This window comes from Python bivittatus, unplaced genomic scaffold (genome assembly GCF_059951505.1).
Source record: "Python bivittatus isolate LINGU-HERP-01145 unplaced genomic scaffold, Pbiv_v1 ctg000480_np1212, whole genome shotgun sequence".
Classification (NCBI taxonomy): Eukaryota; Metazoa; Chordata; class Lepidosauria; order Squamata; family Pythonidae; genus Python; species Python bivittatus.
Window position 1 is genome coordinate 73,820,238 of NW_028277075.1, and position 19,087 is coordinate 73,839,324.

At 40.7% G+C, this 19,087-nt stretch overlaps 1 long non-coding RNA gene across 1 annotated transcript; it reads right to left on the reverse strand.

The window, feature by feature from the left end:
• Positions 1-215: 215 nt before the first annotated feature.
• LOC103048024 (uncharacterized) lies at positions 216-19,087 on the reverse strand. The gene is made up of 5 exons (XR_015796907.1): positions 18,595-19,087; positions 14,145-15,505; positions 11,450-11,533; positions 4,407-4,469; positions 216-644 (listed from the first exon to the last, which is right to left on the reverse strand). It is a non-coding gene; the product is annotated as an uncharacterized LOC103048024 (long non-coding RNA).

Here is a 19,087-nt window from a genome sequence, read left to right on the forward strand (position 1 = left end):
TAATTTTCCCTGTCATACTCTGTGGAAGGGAAAACTGGACTTTGAAGAAGCAAGATACAAAGAGTATTGACACTTTCGAATATCGGTACGAAAGAAGACTTTTGAGAATACCACGGAAAGCCAAGAAAACAAACAAATGGATTATGGAACAAATCAATCCAGAGTTCTTATTCAAGGCACAAATGACCAGGCTTTATTTATTTATTTGTTGGTTTATGTGTTTGTTTTTTTAAACTGCCTAATAGCCAAAGCTCTTTGAGCAGTTTACAATAAAACACCTTAAAAGATACAATTTGAATAAAAGCATATATAATAAAATCAAATGAAATGCAACATGAAAACACCATACAAGCTAAGCAACAGCAAGGCAGTCATTCAGATATTTATTTATTGAAATGTTTTAAACCACCCAAATTACCGTAGATCCAGCTCTCTTGAGAAGTCCATAATGCTGGGAAATGTGGAAGGAAAGAAGAGAGGACAACCAGCAGGAAGGTGGCTGTGCTTGATTACTGCAGCGATGAATGCACTGTTGAAGACCTGAAGGGCCAGGCTGGGGACAGATCATCCTGGAGAAGGTTCAGTTGGTATCCACTTGATGGCACATAATCAAGATGAATTTGTGCAACTTGGTAGAAATCTTACTAAAGATGAGAAAATGGATGGAGAAATATTAAGATGTGCAAATGCTGACAGAAAGGTCATGGGTAGTATGTGGTCCATTACAAAGAATTAATGTTTATTGAGTGAAGCAATATGGCTGTGTATAAGACTGTACTTGTATCCTTTTTGTTATATGGAAGTGAGAGTTGGACATGTTAGGAAAAACATAAACTTGAATGCAGTGGGAATGGGTTACTTCATAAGTGTGTGTGGTGTAAAACATTTAGTTAAATTTTCTTTTCTTCAGTCTCATGTCTTCAATTTCTTTTGCTTACTATTTCTTACTCCCTTTCTATGCTTTGCACTGCATTGCTTACCTCAAAAAGAAATACCATGATGGGTATATTGATGAATGAAAATGGTTATTGCATGGAATGGGATCTTCAGTCTGTTTTATCTGATGAGAATATTTGGAATATTGAGATAATGTTATGAACATTCTCACAAAATGTCTGTTACAGGCTTAACTATTCCCAGAATGGCTGCCATGATGGGTGTGACCAATCACAAAATACTAATATCTTCTTTTTCTCCAGAATGTTGCCTACCATCTAGGCCTACTAAATCTGGGCTGCAAAAATCTGGACTACACTAGATGACAGCAACAAGATGCAGGAAACTAATTCTTTGCTGCCTTCTAGTGGATTTGCAGTCCAACTATGGTTAATGGTACACTATCATCACCATGGTCACCTACATCCTGTCTTTTTCCTAAGCAGGTGAGAGGGCTCATAATCATACAGTCACCATGAACATTACAAACATGCCAAGAATATCTTTGAAACCAAAAAACATTTCTGGAATTAAAACTATGTTGAAGGCTAACTCTTTTCTTTACATTGCCTTTTAAAATTAGAAGCATCTAAAATATTTTATTAAGTCAGGTGAGACAGGGTATCTGACAGGTTCCAAGGGAAGGGTCAATGGGCACATTAAGCATGGTCACCACTAATATGGATGGGGTGTGTTTGACCCTTTGGCAATCATTTCTGTGACTGCCCCAAAAGATTTCCATGTCATCATGGAAATGACTGACTGTTGATGCTGCCACTTTATAACTTGGCAGGGATATGATCAGTCTAATTTGTCATGTATATTATATATACGGTAATTACCCAGGCGGAATGCAGCTTAGATAGTAAAATGTAGCTATTATATCTCTGGCTATTGTCAAGCACGCAGTGTCCTTGCAGGTGAGAAGTCTGGTGACGGGAAAAGAGAACAAAATGGAATTTGTCTAAACAGCCTCCCTCTCACCCCCTTTAAAATTGGAGCACATTGTTGCAACTTCCTAAGTGGGGGAAGGGGCAGGGGGGCAGGGAAGGTGGGTAATGGGTAGAGACATCCAGCAAACAACAATTCTTTACTTCGCTCCAACAAAGGAGGCATTTGGCCAAAACAGCTCAAATAGATAAACAAGGAAAGGAGAAGAACTGCTCCAGCTTAGAACAAAGCAAGTGGATGTCTCCTGTGTTTTCTACATCTGGGTGCTCAGTTCATATACCACATCAAGCCATTTTCATTTAACTGCTATTTGTTGAACAAGCTACCATATAATGTCGTGGTTTACTCTTAGTGCTCCTAGGGACCTCCTAGGAAAGGCTATCTTTTCCACCTAATTTTTATTTTAAGATTGTTTAACAAACGAACAAACAAAAGGAAGTTACAGAGTAGAACGCCAGGCTCTAGCATCATATGTATATGCACAAGTGGTTTGGGGGCCCCAAATGGGAGGTTAGAGTCCATCAGGAATGGGGAATTCAACCTTCTAATAAATGGGTGTTTGTCCAACATGGCAGCCTTTTGCAAAGAGGCAAGTTTCCCAAGACAGCCTTTCATGTTGGAACATTCATGAGATAAACATGTCCAAAGAGGTCACTAGCCCACAATCATACCTACCCCTGTAGCCATAAATGACTGATAGATAAACAATGAGTAAACAAAGCTAAGCTTGAAATAAGGCTGGCCCCCTTCCTACTAATGTTCTGAAGGCCATAAGACCTGTCTTTTCCAGGGAGCCTTTAGAGATGAAACAGTTGGTGAAATGCTCCCCTGAGGCAGTTGTGTCATGGCAGAGGACATGGTTTTCTTTGGCTTGTTTATAACCCAGTTACTGTTCTTGGGGATATATAAGTTACTCAGAGGTGTTTTGATTACAGTGTCATAAAAGCTCAGGTAAGGAATGAACAAATGAATGAATGAAATAAATACACCCATCCATCCATTCATTCATCCATCCATGTTACGGCTAATGCAGTTTATGAACTCAGTGTCTGTCTTGGTCTAATACTCTTCCTTTTCAGTAGTAGGTGGCAGCATCTCCCTCAGAGAGGGGAGGCACTTTCTTTCTCTCTGTCTCTCACATACACACACTTAGCTAAGCTCTCTGTTGACAAAGTCCAAGTGCCTGTACAACTACTGCATTGACATAGGTAGACAAAGACTCATAAGGACTCACAGTCAGCATGCCTATGTGATGCTTCTGCTCCATAAGCTGAACTGGTTACCAGTATGCTTCCGGGGTGTGATTCAAGGTCCTGGTCATCACCTACAGAGCTCTACATGGCATAGGGCCTGGTTATTTGAGGGACCACCTATCTCCCATAGTTTCTGCCCAGCCAGTAAATGCCACAGGGTAGGTGGTCCAGGTCCTTTCAATTAAACACTGTCATCTATTGGAACTTGGGAAAGGTGCCTTCTTTGTCATAGTGCCTGCCTTCTGGAATGAGGTTCCCCCTGAAATCCATGCGGCTCCCACTCTGCTGGTGTTTTGTAATGCCTTGAAGACTTGGTTGTTCTCCCAAGCCTTGGGCTGAGATAGGATGAGGCTCCTTGTTGGGTATGTCTTTGTTATTTTTGGTTTTGTCTGTATAGAGCAACCAGATTCCATCTAGTTTTGATTTGTTGGTTTTTATGGTATTATATTGTGAGCTGCCCAGAGTCAGTTGGAGTTGGGCAATGCCTAACCTGAGATGGATGGATGGATGGAGATAGATAGATGATGACAGATAGAGCTAAAGAAAGAAAGAGGTTCACCACTTTTTGCATACAACCTCCCATTGAACTCAGCACGACAGCACCACTAAGTTCTAGCAATCCCTCCAAGAAGCCTGATGCTGAAGACCTTATGAAGTGACCACAGCAGCTGCCTGGGCAGCAGACGCTTGTCAGGACATTTCCCAGAAGACCTTCCCAGAGCAATACAAATATAGTCTGTCAGGGCAACAAACTATGCCAAAGAACTGTGGTTGAGGTACAGAGAAGCACCTGCTCTGGGACAAGTTGGGATGGAAGGCAATGAAGGAAAAGCTAAGTCTGCTCTGACTCCCGATGACCAAGGGACCTGCCCACATAGCTTTCCTTAACTGCACAGAAGTAGTTTGTCAATGCTTTCTTTCAGCCTTTTTAAAATTTCCCAATCTAGCCAAGACTCCTAGGATTTCCTAAGGATATCTCATCTAGACATTCACTAGATCTGAGCTGCTTAGCTTTTTAAAAATCAGCCAAGGTCACCTTAAGTGTTCATCCCACAACTCAGTCTGCTGCATAACACAGCTGCTTTATTCTGCTTAGTGGTGAGGTCAATCCTGAATGTACTTAGTTGTGGTTTGTTAACAAAGCCATGGTGTGGTGCAATTAGTGGGTTAGATGAGGCTTGGGGGCACCCAGGTTCAAGCCCGTACTCAACCGTGGAAGATCATAGGGTGATTTTCAAGCAAATGCTGTGTCATATCCCAGCCTACCTCACAAGACTGTTATTGTAGGGGTATAATTGGAACAGAGGATAAGTACATTGTCTTGAGCTCCTAGAGAAAAGGCAAGATATAAATCTGAGAAATGAATAAGATGATTACATGGCTGGGTTCATTCATCACATGTAGACATACACTGTACTTTATAAACTATTATAGCTGGGTTCTATCTTCCTGGCTGTTTCTGCTGTACTATTTGGCATAATTAAAGTACAGAGCAGTTCTAGCCAACATCTTTATTCATATACAGCAAAACTATTCTCTAATATTCTCAAACTCTCCTTATATTATAAACATGTCACAGAAATAAAAAAGTATTCACGTTCTTGGCCTGATTTTGTTTTTTGTCTACTTTTCTATTTTGTATTGGATTTATCTATATTTATATTGTAACTACCTACAAGGGGGAGGTGTGTCTAGGAAGGAGCACCTGTCTGCAGTCAGAGTGGAGATAGGCTGAAAGCATGCACAATTCCCAGAGAAGATCCCCACAAAGGAATTGACCATCACCCATTAACACATGGAATATATTAAGAAGAAAAAGGACACTGGTCTTCTTTATGAATTTTCACTGATCTCCACAATTGTAATGGTATGTGGGAAAGACCTTGGGAGACTGGGTGAAGAGATGCTGCCAAGGGAATGGTCAGATAAGAGACAGCATAGCCTGCAGCTGGATAGTGGGCAAGGCAAGAGGCTCGGAAGAGACCCTCTCTAGTTTCTCAGGCTGTAAAAGAGACCGGGGGCAGGGTGGAATTGTACTTTCAGACTTGCAAAATTCTGTCAATGTAGCTTTACAACAAAATAGAACTAGCTCATCTGGTTCTGATTCCTATCCGGTTAACCCCGTGAGGCCAACAACAATGCACATTCATTTGTATATACATTATTTCCTTGGGAAGATTATTTTATTTTAATTTCATTTAATGAGTTAAGACCAAGTCTTAATAGTTTTAATTTTTCATTATGTGTTATTTCTTTCATCTTCATAAATGTGACATTTGCCTTCCAGTTCTTCTTTATCCCTTTGTCAGTCAAAATAAAACTGCATTGGTTTCAGGTTCAACATTGTCTGCTGATGGCAGAAATACATCATAAGCAGATAAAATGTAGATGACCGTTCCACGATCCGACATCAATTCAGCCAGCAGTACCGGAAGGTCTCACAGGGGAGACATAACACTACTGGGTAGCAGATGCTGTCTAATAATATATTCATCTAAAAGGTGAATGTGAATGTAGCTCTCCCCAGAGGAAAAGAAGGAAGAAAACATTATATATATTTATTATTACTATGTTTATTAACAAAACTTAACCTGTTCTGGCTTTTGGACAACAGAATAAGAATATAGTAAAGAAAAAGAAAAGAAATATATAAAGGAGTGACTTCCCCCTTTATCACAAGTAAAAACAATGTTAATAACCTATCACCTTCTCTTAAACTACAACAAAGGATCTCTTCTTCCCATATCCCATCTCTTATCTATAAACAGATCCATAAAACCTCATCGTTTCAGTCCTGATGTCAGCAAAAGTCCATTATGTCAGGTTCAGCCTGGTTCAACATACGCCATGCAAGCTAGCCGCCATTCCGCCTAGCTAAGTTCAGACGCGCCTGGTCAGCTTCCTTGCCTCAGGCGCAGGCAATCGAAAGAGGAAGCACTAACCGCAAGTAAACTGCCAACAGGTGTCGGCAATCAGCCCGCAGCAGGATTCAATTACTTTGAAACAAGCGGGACTTCCCCCAGCCACTGCAGGCAAGCAGCCAACAATAGAAACAAAAAACTCCGCAGCTCAAGCCACACTCAACCGCCCATCAAGTGCAATCGTGAGTCAGCCTCACGGGATCCGCCTTGGAAGCAAGACAGCCGAAAACAAAGGACCCTGGCTGAACCTGCCATCGGACCAAGGAGGGGAGAGCTGGGAATGAGGGGTGAGGCAAGGATGGGCAAAGGCAGGCAGGGGCGGTCAACAAGCAGGACTTGCTAAGCACGGGAACAGGGATACTATAAAATGCTATGTAACCTGTTCCAAGTCAACCCTGGCTTTGTTTGTAACCATCTGCATTACACCTGAGTAAATTGCTTTCGTATGAGCCTTTATTCAGCGATGAATGCTGCAACTCTTACACATTAAGGATTACCAGAGATAATAACATATCTACTTTAACCTTGATCAAATAAGCCCACTTTATATTCCTTCCCTTTACTTTTAACCATCTTGATCATTTTATATTCTTTCCCCTTAACAATCTTGATCCTTAGTCCCCTCAAATAATATCCTAGCACTTGATTTCTTCTCATTTTTTCTTTGACCATTCTCACAAAACTCTTCAAACTTTAACAAGTCTCTTTTGTAAATCCAATATAAAAGTTATCCAGGTCACTCTTTTGATTTGGTAAGACATCAACTGGTTTCATTTGTATGTCCAATATAGCATTTTCTTCCACATCATTCCCATAACCCATCGTTTTTGAATCCACTTTCAGATCAGTCTCAGTTCTATCTGGTAAAGCTTATTTCTCTTCCATATCATCTTCCAAACACAGTCTATCTATAGAGGCAAACACTCTTAAAATTAACTTCTGGGTCCATCATTCACAAATATCTTTCAATACATCCAATGTTAAAGTATTTTGCTCCATCTGTATTAGTAGGTCAAATTTAAATGCTCTTCTCCTTTAATTGTAATCTTGAGTTCCTCCTGGTTCCCTCCTGTGTCCAACCTTCGAAATCCCATCTTATTATTAATACACACACAGACATACACAATATACACACATACACATACACATACATAAATACAAACATATATACCCTCTCACCCCTATGGGCGCTATGTGTCTTCCTCAATCTCAGGTCCTCTACCAGAGGCCTGAGAGTTTGAAGGTTCTGTGCAGGATCTTAGCTGTTCCTAGCACTGCACTCTTCTGGACAGAGAGCACTAATGTTGTTCCTGGGATCTGTTGGAGCCATTCTCGCAGCTTACCATCAGTATATGCTGTTCCTGCCTGCATCTTACACCATGCCATTGTGTGTTGGACTGTCTCTGAGGCTCTCTGTACAGTCTGCACATTAGGTCCTGTCTAGTATGGTAGACTCTGCTTCTATGGATTTGGTGCTTAGTGCCTGTTCTTGTGCTGCTACGATCAGTGTCTCTGTGCTTTCTTTTAGTCCAGCCCTTTCCAGCCACTGGTAGGACTTCCCAATGTCAGCTAGCTGTCAGTGGTACATCCCATGCAGGGTTTTGTCTTGCCACTGGGACCACTTTCCTCTGCTTGAACTTCCTCCCATGTCTGCTGCTGCCTCAGACATTCTCTCAGCAGCTCATGTTTAGGTGCCATCTTACTGATGTACTCCTTCATGCTCTGGGTTTTGTCCAGGACAGTGGCCTTGACGCTCTTCAGACCCCGCTCGCCCCCTTTCCAGCTGGTGTACAGTCTCTGGGTATTGGACTCGGGGTAGAAACCTCCATATATTATGAGGAGCTTCCAGGTCTTCACATCGGCAGCCTCCATGTCCTCCTTTGGCTGGCTCACTATCCTGGCAGGATATCTGATGACTGGCAGGTCGTATGTATTGAGAGCATGGATCTTGTTCTTCCCATTGAGCTGGCTCTTCAGGACCTGTCTTATCCTTTGGTGGTACTTGGATGTTGCTGTCTTCCTTGCTTGCTCATCATGGTTCCCATGTGACTGTGGGATACCAAGATACTTGCAGCTGGTCTGTATGTCTACTAAGTGGCCCGCTGGTAGTTCCACCCCATCAATCTTAACTATCTTCCCTCTCTTCACTACCATCCAGCCACACTTCTCCAGTCTGAATGACATCCCATGTCCTCACTGTAGATCTGTGTCAGGTGGATCACTGAGTCGATGTCTCGTTCACTCTTAGCATACAGCTTGATGTCATCCATGTAGAGGAGGTGGCTGATGGTAATTCCACTCTTGAAATTGTATTTATATTGTATTCAGAACAACAGCATTTTCCAATGGGAAGGATTCTTATAATTAATTTCAAAATCTTATTTCAAATCTATCTGGACCCTTAGTCCATTTGTAATTTTCCAAAATCAACATTATAATCACCCTTTTGCCATTGTTCCAAGAAAGAATTTTTTAAGTCCCTAAACTTGTATAAAACTTATTTCACTAAGGATTGAAGGAAACTTACCCAGTATAGTAAAACTTGCCATTATGAAAAGCAGTTAATAAGCAATTTCCAAAAGTGATTAAAAAGGAAGTATGTGAGCCCAGTATCCATTTGAAGGCACTGAACCACAGTTTTGGCTACAATGTCATTCCTTCATCTCCCAGAGTTCTTAACCTGCCGGAGACCGCTGTTTTACAGTCTCCTCACAAGGAGGAGCAACTGTCTGCAGCACTTTTGGACAATTCCAGTCCTTTTCTTGTCTGGAGGGGAATCATGAAAAGTCGGTCCATTCACCAGCTCTTCATTCCACCACAGTCATCAGCTTCACTTACAGTGGAACCATCTTCAGTTTGCCATGTCTTCCCCGGAAGTCCATATTCCTAACAAATTCCTTGATGGTGTCAACAACAAGCTTGGGCCAAAAGCCAGGGAATAGCATTATCCTCATTTGCTTCCCAAAAGAAAGAAAGATTATGCCACCATATATGCCTCCAAGCGGAGAGAATTCCATAAAGTAGGACTGCCTAGAGAAGGTTTGTTTTGTCTACATTCCATGTACCTTGCGAAGAAGGAAGATTCTCAACACACCCTCTCTCAGTGACTAAATCAGACAGGCAGCTTCAATTCAGGCAAGGCAGTACCTGATGTATTTCAATGCCGCTTCATGGAGGGCTTCAAAAGTAATAATCAGCACTTTGAATTGTGCCTTGAAGCCCATTGGTAACCGATGCAATAAGTTTAAAAGAAGGGTTATTCTACAGGTGCATGGTTATCCCACCAACAATCTAGTTACTATTATTTGTACCAGCTGCAGTTTTAGGATTATCTCCAAAGGTTCCCTCATGTAGAGTGTGTTGCAATAGCCCAACCTTGTAGTGATCAAGGTACGAGTTACTGTTGCCAAGGCATCCTGGACCAGGTAAAGCTGTAAATGGCACACCAGATGAAGCTGGTTGAAGTTCACCTTGGCCATAGCTCCCACATGCTGCAGGAGCTGAGAGTTCAGGAGGACACAGACCACCTCTTTCAGAGGAGCACTTGTCCAGAATAACCACTAGCACTTGTGTTTTTGGGGTGCCCAGTTATTTCCTGATGACCAGCAGTTCTGTTTTGGAGGGAAAGCTTGTTTCTAAGCTTATTTTCACCCCACTGAGGTCCTCACAGCCTCCAGACACTGATTCAGGGCTTCCAAAACATGGAAGTTATAACGGTGTTATCAGCATACTAGTGACACCTCACCTCAAACTGACATATGTCCTCTCCCAGTGGTTTCAGGTAGATGTTAAATAACATGGGTGAGAGGGCTGAATCCTGCAGTACTCCAGATTGGGTCAGCTGGCTCAAGCCCTTCTCACCCAGGACCACTGCCTAGAATAGTTCACTCAAGTAGGGGTAGTGCCCTCTGCCCCCAAACCACACAAACTGTCCAGGGATACCATGGTTGATAGTACCAAATGCCATGACAGGTCAGAATGACTAGGAAGGGTGCACTCCCCCCTACTGAGGTCTTGAGTAAGGTCATCCACCAGAGTGACCAATGCCATTTCTGTCCCACAATCAGGCCTGAATCTTGAGTGAAAAGGATCCAGATAATCCATTTCCTGTAAGTTTTTTTGTAGCTGGTCTCCTAGATACAATGTGTAGCCTTGCCCCTTTGTCAACCAAAATTTTGCCAGCTACAGATGAAGCCATTCCTGGAGATTCTTTCCTTCCCAATCAATTTGTCTGTGTGACACACTTCTATATGTGTGTGCCCAAAAGGGCAAAGCAGGACAAAGAACATTATTTTTGAATGATTGTTCAACTAATCACTACTGATTAAAAATAATTACCTGTATGATCAGAAACCCGTGTTTATAAAATTAACAGATCCCCCTTATTCATTTGCATCACAATCATTCTCTCTTACACATACAAAGGCACAAGTATGCAGAAATCCCACTGCTGTTCTCCAGCAGAAACAGCAGAGAAAAAAAACAGGGTGGAAATGGTGTGAGGGTAAGAAAGAGAAAATGGGAACCAGAATGGAAGGGAGATGAGTTTAAGGGAAGGGTGTAACTGTATAGGCAAGAAAAGAAAAGAAAAGAAAAGAAAAGAAAAGAAAAGAAAAGAAAAGAAAAGAAAAGAAAAGAAAAGAAAAGAAAAGAAAAGAAAAGAAAAGAAAAGAAAAGAAAAGAAGAGGAACTATTACTCTTCTTCCTGGGCAGGGGTGAATGTCTACCAGGAGACAAAGAAAGCATTGCCCTGTGGGAGATCAGGGCTATCAGGAAGAAGGGGCTGCATTCCAGCAGGGGAAAGGAGACAAAAGACAACACAGTCCAGGGAGTGGGGAACATGGGAAGAATAAGACATTCAGGATAGCCACTCCCTAGAATCCCCCATGGTATATCCACTAGTTGCTGTAGTATAGATTTAGTTTGGCAAGATTCTGTCTATAAGGTGTAAGCAAATAAAGGGACTGTACTCAACTGGACTGTTTCATCTTTGTTCTTGGGCTGGGCCTGACATGCCCTCACTTCTACCCCACTGAGAGGACTCTTGACAAAACAGGAAGTAAGTCCAGTGCTAGTGGAGGTTCATCCATCCATGGATTCCACACCTATTTTTGAGTTCCCACGCTTAGATCCCTCCATATTTGACATTGCTTGATCCTAGATCAGCTCCACACACCTGTGTGATCTCACATTGTCACCATTGTTGTTCCAGAACTAATAATTTGCAGGTCAGTCACATGGAAGAGGAATCATCACAAACGCTGCAGCTCTACTGTAGAAGCCTAGAAGTGGGCAGTTTTCAGTTTGGTGCTCTTGTTTTCTCCCACCTCCCAGCTACCCGGTTCCCCCTTCTCCCCACTGAAGTTATGACACCATGGTACCACCAACCTCTTTCATGGCTCTTCTTCCTATAAAGCAGGGAGATGGGTTTGCAGCTCTCCTCATGGTTGGCCCATCCTTTTTTTTCAATCACTGTGAAAACATATGTTGAACCAAGTTAGGGCAGGGCTGGGACACAGATTATCTGCCAAATTATGTATGTCCCTAGCTGTCAGCTGGAGGAAATGCTGGTCAACATAAGTGCAGTTTGCAGCTCAGCAAGTATTGCAATACGGTGAGAACAATTGCAGAACTCAGGAAGGATTTGGGAGATAAAAATAGCCCTGTGGAAGAGGCTTCTCTCTTTCAGTAGCACCTGCCACCCTCTAAACAGCGTCTGCATCTAATCTTATGAATGTAAGAAAGCCGTCTCCTCAATTTCAGAGATAATGATTTGAAAAAACTTGTCTTCCTTTTGGGTGAATATAGAAACAAATTAACCACAATGCCATTGTATGAGGCATATTCATATCCACCTGAACATTATTGTAATTTCTCATTAAGGCTATTACTGGATAGCCAATTCCTGTAATTTTTCAATGAGTCACACTTGGAAACATTCTAGAGGCCTAGATAATGCCTACCATTCTATCATCTGCTAACTCAAAAAAAAAAAATCACCTGCAAACATCAACCAACTACTTACATACAAAACAAAAACTTCCCAAGTTCTAAAAAAAAATTAAAAAATTATCAAGTGTAAGATGCTGTCCTCTCTGATGAACTGGCTCAAACTGGCAACAACAAGTATGTTACTGTACCTAAAACAATCTAGAATCTAAGCTCAACCCAAGCACCATATATTCAACATAGGGACTCAGTCAGACTCCCACTTGATAACAGAGAAGGAAGCTTTCTGCTGGATCTTATTTTCTCCTTCATGTAGTAGGTGAAAAGGGTAAATCCCAAATTATCTGGCAGTTTCCCACCAGGAAATATCTGGGTTTATTTAGACAGACCAGATATATTAAGAGGACAGGTGAGGACTACTAGATCTAGGCTACAAGATCCACATATGGTGGCAATGAGAGTTTAGAGTTATTCTCTGTCTCTTTGCTGCCATCTAGTGGATTCCTGTAATCCAGCTCTGATAGCCCTATTACTATTTATGCTGATGAATTGCAATCAAGTCACAACAATATATAACACAATAAAACTTCTACAACAACAACAACAACAAATCAAACTAAACCTAAGGTGCAATAAATAATACACAATAGTACTAAACAAGCTAGTGAAATCCAGTTTGGATGGTAAACAATCATTCACTAAGGCTGTCTGGAAGAATACGGTTTTCACAACATTCTGGAAGGACATCATGGAGGGGGTCAGCCTGGCTTCTAGGGGGAGACTTTCCAGAAAATAGATGCCATGATGTAAAAATAGTGTTTCTTGGCTTCAGACCTCCCTCGTTTCATGAAATTGGACCATCAAGAGGTTATAGGTGCTTAGATCTTATTGGGGCCTGCAGATAAAGCATAGTCAGCTAGCTTGTGAGTTCATTGGTAGCTACTAGAGGTCATCCATTTCAGCTGTCAAGTCCACCAACTGGACTCTTATTGGGTTCTTGTATGAATTTTAAGAAGACACATGCATGATGCACTGAACTTTCTGCTTAAGGTGCTTTGCCTCACTGGAAGAGCAGGCATCTTTTCCAGCACAGTCCAAAATGGGCCACACATTTGTGTGAGTGAGCAACAGAACTGCCTAATGTTGTAAGGGAAAAAGCTGCGTCCATTTTTTATACCGAACAGTGTTGAGAAGCCTTGCTCATTAACATTTCCCCCAGGATGGGTTTTAGAGAGCTTCTACCTCAGGAAAAGTCCCGGAAGCATGTCGTAACATCAAAGATGCATTAGATACAAACACAGGGCAAGTTCAGTTCTGCTTGACAGCTGGCTGGTAGGCACTCCCTAGAAAATGTGTCCTAGCAGGGAAGGGTCAGTTGCCAGCACAGGTTTCTACAGGCCCTTCTAGAAAATTGGTTTCAAAAGACCCAGAGAGTCCCACTATAGGGGGGATATAGAGATATCACAGATTTACCCCAGCTTCCTCCAGCCTAACCATTTAGAGAAGGCATGACTTCACTAAGTTTCAAAATACTTAAGGTCAAGAGACAAAGGATTTAATTTTAAACTTCTTTATCATTTTCAAAATTCCAACATAATATCTGTTTTCCCTCAAAGAGTAAATAACTAGAAAAGCCAACAAAAAAAAACTATGGAAGTGCCAGTACAATCCTAGTCTAAAAAAAATAGTCCCCCTTTAGAAAAAAGGGGTGTGTGTATGTGTAAAAAAAGGTAAAAGGAATACAATATAAGCACTAAGACCACTATATAGGAATAGATAAATAACAAATAATACATTTACAGATATAATAAATAAGCAAATGAACAACATTATAAACCAATAATAGCTAAGACAGACCATGTTCTAAAACTTCTGTAACAATTGATGTAATTATAATGTATAACATATTAATATGCACATTTCCCCAATGCATTTCAACTATCCGTGTCTTCCTCAGTGATCTTTTGACAAGGCTGTATCACTTCTTTAAAATAAATGAACAGAGTTTCTTTCAAAGTTAACTCTGAAGGCTGTGAAAGTAACATCAGATTTTTCCTGTTTAGTCAATTGTGCAGAAAACGTTCTGTAACAATAAGGGGCAAAAAGGAACTGCAGCAATATATATTTCACTTACCCTTTCATTGTATGTATGATGACAACCTCCTAGGTTAATTCAGGCACTTGTTCTGTTTTTGCTATCTACGGTATTTTAAAGGCCGTGTCTCCAGTGCTACAACTGACAACAGTGATATTTTGAGCTGTTGTTCTGGAACCCTGGCACTTTGGCTATGCTTGAAAATTTAGTCCTCTAAGCTTTGCAGATGAACTATAACAGGAGCCCAGCCTCAGCGCAGAAAACTCTGCTAAATGCCACTGTTAAGTTGTGCTGACTCCACTGTTTGACAACTTTTAGTGAAGCAATGCACTCCTTGTAATACTTTATGAATGAAATTAGCTTTAATAAAAACAAATGAACACCACGAGGGTAAATACGAATCAAAAGCAGGCCTGTCTCTACCATCTACTGAGTTTGACGTTAGCTAATTTGCTGCTGTCCAGACAGTTGTGACAAAACTGTAAGCATGTTTTGAAAGAGTGCTAAGAAGACAGCAAATGAGCAGCAGCAGAAGATGCAGCATTGTCATTTTCATACAATGTTCCTCAGCCCAGATGCCTTCTAGGCTTCATAGGATCAGATTTTATGCTTTTAAAAAATTAAAATCAAATTAAAAAACAATATGCTTATATTGCAGTCATGGTAGCAAAGGCCCACCAAAGCCCATGTTGCAATAAAAAAATTGAAAGTAATTTTATGTTACTTTATTCTCTGTATAAAATGAGATGTCTGCCATAAGATTATAATGAGATCCTAGCATGATGTATGAGCTTCTCCCTCCAACACCAATCACTCCACCCATTCTCCCTTCCCCACCTGCTAAGAAGCAATAGGACACACTTTTGTTTGGCTGGAGGAAGAGTTTGTGTATGGGTCACAAGAAGCTCTAACTGCATCCTCATTTCCTGTTGAACTGTCAGAGACAGAGGAATACCTTTCTCAGCAAACTGTCTCACCACATCAGTCACTTTGATGCTTGTATTTCTAAGAATATGGGAAGGGTTGGATCTTCTCTGGTTCAGACATACCAGGAATGGAGAAGGCATTTCTGGACAAAACTGGTCTCTGAGGTTTGTGCATGTTCCAGAAATGAGCATTGCAACAGCTTGTAGGAGGAAACCTCACCCAACCTGGTCCTGAGAATTCTTGCTTAATGAACAGGGCGAGTCCTTGTGCGTGAAACAGCATTTCCATTCACCACAACATCTCTGACACTGAAATTAATGGGGAGGGCAGTAGATGCTGAAAACTCCATATGCTGGTCAAAATATCTGAGACTGGTTCAGAGGATCCAAATGTTGCTAGATGATGTTCAAGTATTGCTTTGTACTGCATATATTCATTTTGGCTTAGATTCTAGAAGCATTTTCTTTTCCTGTCTTAAAAAAAAACAACAATATTTAATCCATCTGCAGCTGGGGGAAAATCTCCCTCTAGAGCAGTGTTTCTCAACCTTGACAACTTCAGATGTGTGGACTTCAACTCCCAGAATGCTGGCTGGGGAATTCTGGGAGTTGACATCCATGCATCTTAAAGTTGCCAAGATTGAGAAACACTGCTCTAGAGAATATTTTGAAATATTTTGAAGATTCAGCTGTCTTTCAGAAAAATAAATGCCATGTTCCACAATGTCATTTCTGAAACCAATTATATGCCATAATGTAAAGGAAGAAATGGGTCAGATAAATCCATTTTACCATCAAAGGATTGCAATGCAAGTTTTATTAAATGGCATCATAATTTTTTAGATTTGTCATAATCCAATTTTCTCAATAACATCCTGTTGAATTGGGCACTTGTCATTTTGGGATGCTTGCAATATGTTCTTGATGCTCCGGGAATTCTATTCAGTGGTTTGCTTCACTACACTGAGCCTTGAAAACAAATTGAATTCCTATCAAAACGTGCATTTATTTCATGTATATATGAAATAAAAACTTCTCTACTGCAGTTTTAATTTGACTCAAATATTTAGTTGCCACGAAGATATTCTTGTCTAATATTTTCCTACTATTAATTTTCCATTTGGCTAATAGGATGTATTTGTACCACTTGTTTTCTTTGTTTCCCTCCTTTCAGTTATATAACTTTTTTATTGGATACACTCTTGTCAATGAATATCTGGAAAAGGAATAAATGCAAGGATTGTACAAGCTTTGAAAGAACGCTTTGCTTCAACAATACATCAAGCAAAGCAATCTGGGGGGCTATTTTGTGAAGCCTCTGCATCACTTTGCTTTGACCGTCTCCTCTAGCATTTCCAGAAGCCATGGTCACAGACACGCACACACCCCTCCTTTCTGTAGAGATTATGAAACTGAAAAGTTTCATTGATGCATATTGAACTACTGTTATCCAAGGATACATTTTCCAGAGTAACTGATAATTGGAACAATCTGATATCTGTAATAAAAATATCCTGTTCACCTGAATTTTGACTCTATTGTAAATGCATGTACTTAGCATATGACATTTGAAGCAATCCTGCATCTAATTTTGGTTTATCTTAATAACTTAATTGCTAAAGCTTGGTAATACAGCTAAGCCCTCTGCTTCAAGGGCAATCATGTTCCTCATGAACAACAAAGGATCTTGAGATGTTACTTCAATTCATGACAGGAAATTGCGTAAGCAGTGTTGTAGGAGAACTAAAAAGCCCCATCTTTGCTAAAGAAGTCTTAACAATCCAAAGTTCTAAGCAAGACTTATGTAAATTTTGTTTATGAGGTGTAAGCCATAATGCAAAGTGACAGCCCTCCTTCTGATGTATATTGCCTGGGGGCCAATTGTTTAGGAATGTTTTGGCAAAAATAGTAACCTAGTTTTTGTAAGGAAAAATGTTACCTTGTATCTGTTATTCTCTGTAAATGTGAATATTTTTCCAGGGTCAAAATAAAAATCCGAAATGTGTCAAGAAGTTAAATTCAAGGAAACTCTAGCTACTTGCCAGTAGAGACCTATTAGCACTAATAATAAATTGCACAACTTAAGCTGCCCTTTTCTCCTTTATGGATGTTTTTGTGGACTGAAACAGGATGAAAGAAGTGGTGAAAAATATAGGATGCCTAAATGGGAATGATCTCATGATGGAAGGCAGGATGAAAGAATGTGCTAATTTTTTAAAAACCTATCCAGTTTGGAAGGGATCCAGACAAATTTTGAGGCAAACAGAAGTAAAATTCAGTTCAAAGTACAGAAAATATAAATACACCTTCTTGCATTATAAGTTAAATTGATCCCAAATATTTATCTGAAAAAGTCCTAATGTTTTGCATTAGGCAATGCCTATAGTAGTATACATAGCATTCCTTCCAAACTTATCCCACAGTAACAATCTCGTCAGGTAGGTTGAGTGGAGAGGCAGCAACCACCCTAGCCTGATCACAACAAGCTTCTATGACTGAGGGTGGCACCGAACCTATCCAACATCTCAATCACGATATCACATTGGAACTCGAGTCTCTGCACTGTTCTGTCTGTCTGACGCTTGAGGTGGCTTACAGCAGTTAAAATACAATTCTCATTATGCCTTGCCCTTGTTATATCTTACTAGGTAGGGAGGAGGGATAGATGAGACTCAGGAGCCAATCTATCCCTGACTATTTGCCAGATAATCTGCATGGGCGGGCAAATGTGCATTTAACAGATAAACAGCATAAGATGTCTCAATCCAGGCAGGAGCCAATAGAAACCAACAGCTCCATCCACTGGCATTCATAAGTTTTCCAAATGAACGTGCTTTCCCAGTGTCAGCCCCACTAGGTTGACCAAACACAGATTCAACTCCCCACGAAAGCTAAAACTACTTTTATGCAGATTGGCTATAATAACAAAATCTCACAAGTCGTTGTGCTGTCCCCCCCTCCTCCTCCTCCTCCTTCTCCAGTAAATTAGAGAGGCATCTATCTGAACTACATGCAAATGTTCTCTCTTTTCTCTGGACTTTAAAAAATGCTTCAGTCCATTTTGCCTAGGTAAGGGTTCTTGCATATTTCCATCAAGGTCATTTTCCCTACCCTCTACACCCAACAATGGGCCAAGATGAATCCCAAAGTGATCAAGGGATGTTTGGCAGGGGTTTGCCACTGCAAGTAGTTTGAAAAGCGCACCTTCTCTGTAGTAGCACCTGCCCTCTGGAATGAGGTTCCTCCTGAGATCTGGATGGCCCCCATTCTGCTGTTGCTTACAAGCGCTGTGAAGACCTGGCTCTTCACCCAGGCCTTTGGGGAGGGAGACTCCTCACTTCATCACGCTTGAAATAGGTTATCTTTATTTCTTATATTTTATTAAATTATTGTAATTTCTTTAATTGTTGTGTGCCACCCACAGTCTTTGAGAGTCAGACAGCATGCAAGTTTAATAACTTATTATTAAATTATTATTATTTTCCTAAAAAGAATTTGTGTAGATTAAGAATTCTGCAGCTTACTGGTCCCCTCTAGTGGCTGCATTTCATATGGCTACTCACCTGAATTGTAGGCATTGTGGGAGGAGAGCCATAGTAGTCTGTGGTAGCAAAAAATCAGGAGTCTGAGTAATTTTATTAAAAGGCATAATCTTTTGTGAGCTGCAACTCACTTCATCAGTTGCATGGAGTGGCTTGACGGATGCACAAACCCTGACTTCTACTTTGCCCCCATATCGACACCAACAGCATCATCACAGGCCCCAACATACACAAGATTATAGGCACCTTCACATGCTTTTCTTCTGTGATATATGCCATCATCTGCCAGCAATGCCCCCACTGGATTCTACCTAGGAAAAACAGAACAAACTTTGCACAAAAAACTTAATGGACACAGGTTTGACATCAGGACTTAAAAGGACAAAATAATATCAAATCACTTCAATTTCCCAAGACGCTGTTGCTGATCTCAAAGTGACCATTTTGGAAGAATGAGACTTCTTTTTTACTTTTTATCATTTTCTTCATTTGTATTAGTTTTTTTATCTTTGTA